We start from the raw sequence: 6,010 nt of genomic DNA, 5'->3' as shown, positions 1-6,010 counted from the left end.
TGCCATCTAGTGGCCAAAATCTAAATTACACCTACTCTTATTTGAAAGTATGGCCTTTCTCTTGTATTTCAAAGATGATGGGGAAAAAAATGCATGTTTTTTGTTTGTATTATCTTTTACCAGGTCTAATGTGTTATATGGCAAAGAAGAATACTGAATGGAAGCTTGTTCATTGATACTGTATATACGGATGAGATGGTCTTACCTCCGCCCTGACAACGCTAATTAGGTCGGAGCAATGGCAGAAGGACTGTTTGATTCTGTTGGCACGAGTGCAGATGGAGACAATGTGTGGAATACTGTAACACCTAATAATGGAGCTAAAAGGGCTAAAGTTGTAAATCAAGATAATCCTCGGTGTGATAATGCCTCATTCCCTGTTGGAGTGTGATTCATGAGCAATAATGTTTTTGGGGAAACTTGTTTGCGGTCACAAAGATGGTGAAGGACCCATTGGGAGAAGTGGAGTCAGAGTGGCCAGGAGTAGTATGATGTTGATTTCATCCCACTGGGCACAGATGTCAATTCAACATCTATTCCACGTTGGTGCAACGTAATTTCAATGAAAAAATGTTGTTTCAACCAGTGTGTGCCCAGTGGGGATGTGTGTCAAAAGAACAAAAGGAGAACGCACTGTGGCTCTACAGAACATATCATATCATACGAAATGGATGATGGACATTCACAAATTAATTACATACCATATGAAATGTAACATACAGTATATTCGGAAAGTATCCAGACCCCTTGACTTTTTCCACATTTTGTTACGGTATAGCCTTATTCTAAAATTGATTGAATAAAACATTTTCCTCATCAATCTACACACAATACCCCATCATGACAAAGCTAAAACAGGTTTTTAGAAATGTTTGCAAAAAACAGACCCTTTGCGATGAGACTCAACATTAAGGTCAGGTACATTCTGTTTCCATTGATCATCCTTGAGATGTTTCTACAACTTGATTGGAGTCCACCTGTGATAAATTCAATTGATTGGACATGATTTGGAAAGGCACACACCTGTCTCCCCCGTCTCTCTCTTTTCCTCTCCCCCTGTGTCTCTGTCTCTCTCCCGCTTTCCCCCCGTTTCTCTCTCTCCCCCCCTCCCCATCTCTAGGCAGTGCAGGTGCCAGTGTACCCGGAGCAGGAGTATCAGATGTATCTCCATGACGACAGCTGTACCAAAGCAGAGACGGACCAACTGTTTGACCTGTGCAAGTGCTTTGACCTGCGTTTCATCGTCGTCCACAACCGCTCCTACACACACACTTTAAATACTTATTTTGAATCCACAAATCACATTGCAGTCAGGAAGGATTTAAACATTTAAAAACATTTCAATTTGAATATTGGCATTTTTAAAAGCACATTTTGGAATGTGATACTTCATGAAATACAATGTCTTTCCATTATAATAGACATCCCGTAAACATTCCAGGAATTTGTGCTTTCAGAAACGTTCAACGGATTACCTGAAGGAACGTTACTACTACTTTGTGCACGCTGAGCAAGGTCCGGGCTGCAACATGGACAGAGCCCAAGATTTACATATTTGTTGCGTGTCACGAGAGTCGCAGGAAACAGCAGTTGGAGAGACCATTCAACCGCACGCCTGATCAGGTTAGCAGCACGCACCTAAGCATACCTACAGAGGAGTAGCTGTGAACTGGACCTGCTGTTTTGGACTCTCTCTCTACCGCACCTGCTGTCTCTAACTCTGAATAATCGTCTATGAAAAGCCAACTGACATTTACTCCTGAGGTGCTGACCTGTTGCACCCTCTACAACCACTGATTATTAGTATCTGACCCTGCTGGTCATCTATGAACGTTTGAACATCTTGGCCATGTTCTGTTATAATCTCCACCCGGCCCAGCCAGAAGAGGACTGGCCACGCCTCAGAGCCTGGTTCCTCTCTAGGTTTCTTCCTAGGTTCTGGCCTTTCTAGGGAATTTTTCCTAGCCACCGTGCTTCTACATCTGCATTGCTTGCTGTTTGGGGTTTTAGGCTGGGTTTCTATACAGCACTTTGTGACATCAGCTGATGTAAAAAGGGCTTCATAAATACATTTGATTGATAGAACTTCAGAGACAGGGGTGCCTAAGGAAATGCTCAAGTCTGACATATGTTTTCACTCCCTGGCTGGACCATCGACACCACCTCCACTTAATCTACTCCTTTAATGAACTGCATCATCATCCAGCTGTGGAGGACCATATTCCATGAACTGCCATCTGGCTGGCAGATTATTTTTTTTATTCCATTTTTTTGTGAGGTTCTGTATGAAAAGCGCTATTCAAAATAAATGTATTATTATTAAGACAATTCCACTGTTAGTGTTTTGAAGGTGCAGCTTATTTCACCTCCTGTTCTCATGGATGTGCCTTTTTGAGCTTCCTGTCTCGATTCCCCAGTTTGGATCCAACATTTTATGCTGTGTCATAGTCCAGGGTCGTATTCATTAGGGCAAAACTTTTTTGCAACGGAAAACCAAAATAAGCTTTCTTAGTGGACAAGTTCAGATAGGGCCTCCCTGTTTCAGTTCATTGTTCATTTTTGTCCTGATGAACATGACCCAGCACTCACGTTGCACTTCCCCGTTTTGCCCTGCAGGTGGAAGAAGAGGAGTATCTGATGCAGTAGCTGCGGAAGATTGAGAGCAGGACAAAGGAGCGTGAGAAGAAGGCCCAGGTCCTGCAGAAGCTCATCACGGCCGCCGACACCAGCACAGAGATGAGACGTGCATAGCGCAAGGCCAGCAAGAAGAAGCTCCCACTGAAACGAGAGACCGAGAAACTGGTAAATCAACCATCACCCCCCCATGCTTTTGTAGAGATCTGAGAGTATCTGATAGTTGTGAGAAATATGGTGAAGGGCTCCACCTTGCCCTCCAATAAGCCATGTGCAATTCTCAACTCCTATCAATATTTTTGTTGTTGTGTGTGGTTATGATTTCAAGTGTGTTTTGCATTTAAAAGGACCCTGATGCCACCCTACTTTAAAAAAAAAGTTGCTAAGTCTGTCTTGCTCACCTCTCTACTGTCTCCATCTGTCCACAACAGGCTGTTCCTGAAATGGCAGGCATCAAATTCCCTGACTTCAAATCAGCTGGAGTCAGAGGGTAAGCATGGCCATTCAATGAAACGATCAGTTGCATATGATTTGTATATAGGAACTGCATATGGGTTTTGCTTAGCTTGTTCCACTCCAAAATATCATCGTAGGACCTCAACTTTACAAAAGGCCAATATAAAGCACTCGTCTCAGAATATTTGAGATGGTTTTGGAAAACTCTCCACCAACGTTCCATTTTATAAGGGTCCAAAAGATCCATTTATTTGACTCTAAGTCACCGGTCTAGCGTGCGTGGTCTCATAGCTTGTGATGTATGCTGAGAGTGGCTGGAGCATGTTAGACCTGGCTCTTAAGTCACAAAATGGTACCCTATTTCCTATGTAGTGCACTACTTTTGACCAGGGCCCATAGGATTCTGGTCAAAAGTGGTGCACTTTATAGGGAACAGGGTGCCATTTGGGAGGTGGGACACAGTCCTAGCTCTCATTAGCAAAAACCATGATTTATGCCGTTAGTGGCGCACTAATATCTGTAAGACGTAGCAGCAGAGGGAGCTTATTCATCTGAAAGACTGATGGGGAGCCGTTACTCTCTATGCAAAATGCATTAGGGCTAAAGGAGTGGAGATCTCCTCAGATAATCTGTCAGATAGACTCGGCCGGATAAATACATTTTGATCGGCCCCGCTGAAGTGCATTTCATACGAATAAACCGCCAGAGGTGAGGACGTTTATCCCCATATTCCTGACACCCCCGACTTATTGTGTGTGTGTGTTACAGATGAAACTGCCGAGCTCGGTAGGCCAGAAGAAGATCAAGGCCATTGAGAAGTTTGTGACGGAGCGGGAAGTGGGTGAGTGCACAGTTAGCCATACCACCACCATATCCTAGGACTAAATGATACGGAAAGCAAACCAAGGCACTATCTCACACAAGCTATAGAAATAACATCTACCACACTAATCTGAATAGAGAAAACAGACCTCAGAAAGTATTGACAACAAAATTGTCTAAACCTGTAAGAGAGACCATCCCAAAAATACCAACGCACTCTTACCAGGTAGTGGCGTTACAACGCCTTTTGAGTTTGCATATCTATGTAGGAATAGTAAAACAAGGCAAACAATTTGGTTACTGACAATGCATTGCGGTTTCACACAACCTAAATCAGGGCCTCAAAGTGGTACGCGGGATACTTCCTGCGTGTTTCTAACTCCATCTTTCCCTACTCTGTTCTCTGTGTAGACCTGAACCCCACGCCCACAGAGGAGATAGTCCAGATGTTCAACAAGCTGCTCATTGGCACGGTGCTGGTCTAGGAGCTGAAGCAGGCTCATGGTAACTGTGAGTACGAACAACAGATGCTCCGCCACTTCTACAAGGCCCTGCTGCTGGAGGAGGGGTGGGCCCTGTCAGGCCCCCAGGGGGAGGAGGACTGGGTGGTCTGTAGGTGCACGGCCCCGATGACATCAATGGGGAGGCCAAGGAGCAGATCATCGACGTGGTGGGAGCCCCACTCACCCCCAACAAGTCTTTTAACCCACCCCACACACACAAACTTTGGTTGTTTTCATTAGGCACCATATGGAATACAACTGATATAAACGAGGGACTACCGGAGCTTGTCCTATAAGGAATGCCTGTTTTCGTTGTCCGTCGCTATACGTTTTGATATAGTGTACCCTAATGAATACAGCCCGGCTGTCTAACAGGAGTTGGCTGAATAGAACTTGTCAAAGAGAATACATTTAGGCAGTGTTCCAATGGGCACTGTCATAGTTGCATGTGAAATTATGCAGATATGTTCTGGACCAATGGCTGACAGCGTTTGGTGCATTCTTTGTCATTCCAGCATAAACACAGAGAGTCCGCCTCCAGTTCCTCGTCCATCAAGTAGGTGAAGAAGCTTTGACGTGGAAAATGAGCCCTGGGGTTTTATGTGACTGAGGAGGAAAGGAGAGAGGATGAGGTCACATCCCACCCTGGCCTCAGTGGAGCGGCCTGTAGAGCTGAGGGCTGGAGGAAGGGGGAGGGTTTGTCATCCATCACATCACCCCCCGACAAATAACAAATAACCAAGCCCCCTGCCCCCCACCCCCTAAATGTGACTGATGCTCCTGTACAATAACCCCCCCACCCACCGCCACCCCAGGCCCAACATCCACTCTCCCCTTTACAGCAATATCATGACAAATACAACGACTGACATTCCTTTTCATTACTCCTCCTCTCCCTCCTTTGTGCAGGCTGAGATGAGGCCAGATAAACTGTAAATAGCCAGACTGAGCTAATAGAGCCATGGTGGAGAGATGAGCCTACTGTCTGTTTGAGATTGGGCCAGCAGGGCCTGGTTTTCCAAAAGCATCTTAAGGCTAAATTCTAACAATCTAATTTAGCCTTAATATGCTTTTGGGAAACCAGGCCCATAAATAAAGGCATTCTCTGACCACAGTTTCATCGTGCTGTTTTGTTTCCTGGGTTATGTCGTTTTGTGTTCCCTCTTAGTGGAGGCACCCCCTGTCATTGCATTAAAAGCAACAGCCACGGTAAGTGCCATTTCAGATAAGTCAAAAGGTTTTTGCTTATCTTGGCTTGTGGGAGAGTTTGATCAAGCTAAGCTGTCCTCACTGAATCAGAAAAGAGTTGAAAGCAACCTACAAGATTGACCAAATCAATAAACCATTTTTTTTTCAAATGGTCTTGTGTGTTCTAATATCTCATTTGTAGCATAGTTCTCGTATTGAAGTCATGCTAGAATGTAGTATAATCGGTCTGTAATCAGCACATAACATCTAAAGGCACGAGCTTGAAGCTAACACCAGAAGATCCGGCATGGGGTGGAACGAGCTTGAGAAAACAGCGCAAAATTGAGTGTTTACCGAGAGGAGTTGAAAAGCTGCTTTTCAATGTCTTTCCAGCAACGACACACAAA

At 44.7% G+C, this 6,010-nt stretch overlaps 1 pseudogene; it reads left to right on the top strand.

The window, feature by feature from the left end:
• The first annotated feature begins 895 nt into the window (after positions 1-895).
• On the top strand, positions 896-5,334 carry LOC120055141 (annotated as a pseudogene).
• Positions 5,335-6,010: the final 676 nt, after the last annotated feature.

This window comes from Salvelinus namaycush, chromosome 10 (assembly GCF_016432855.1).
Source record: "Salvelinus namaycush isolate Seneca chromosome 10, SaNama_1.0, whole genome shotgun sequence".
In the NCBI taxonomy this organism is placed as follows: Eukaryota; Metazoa; Chordata; class Actinopteri; order Salmoniformes; family Salmonidae; genus Salvelinus; species Salvelinus namaycush.
The sequence above is the reverse complement of the archived record's forward strand: the minus strand, read 5'-3'. Positions and strand labels throughout refer to the sequence as shown.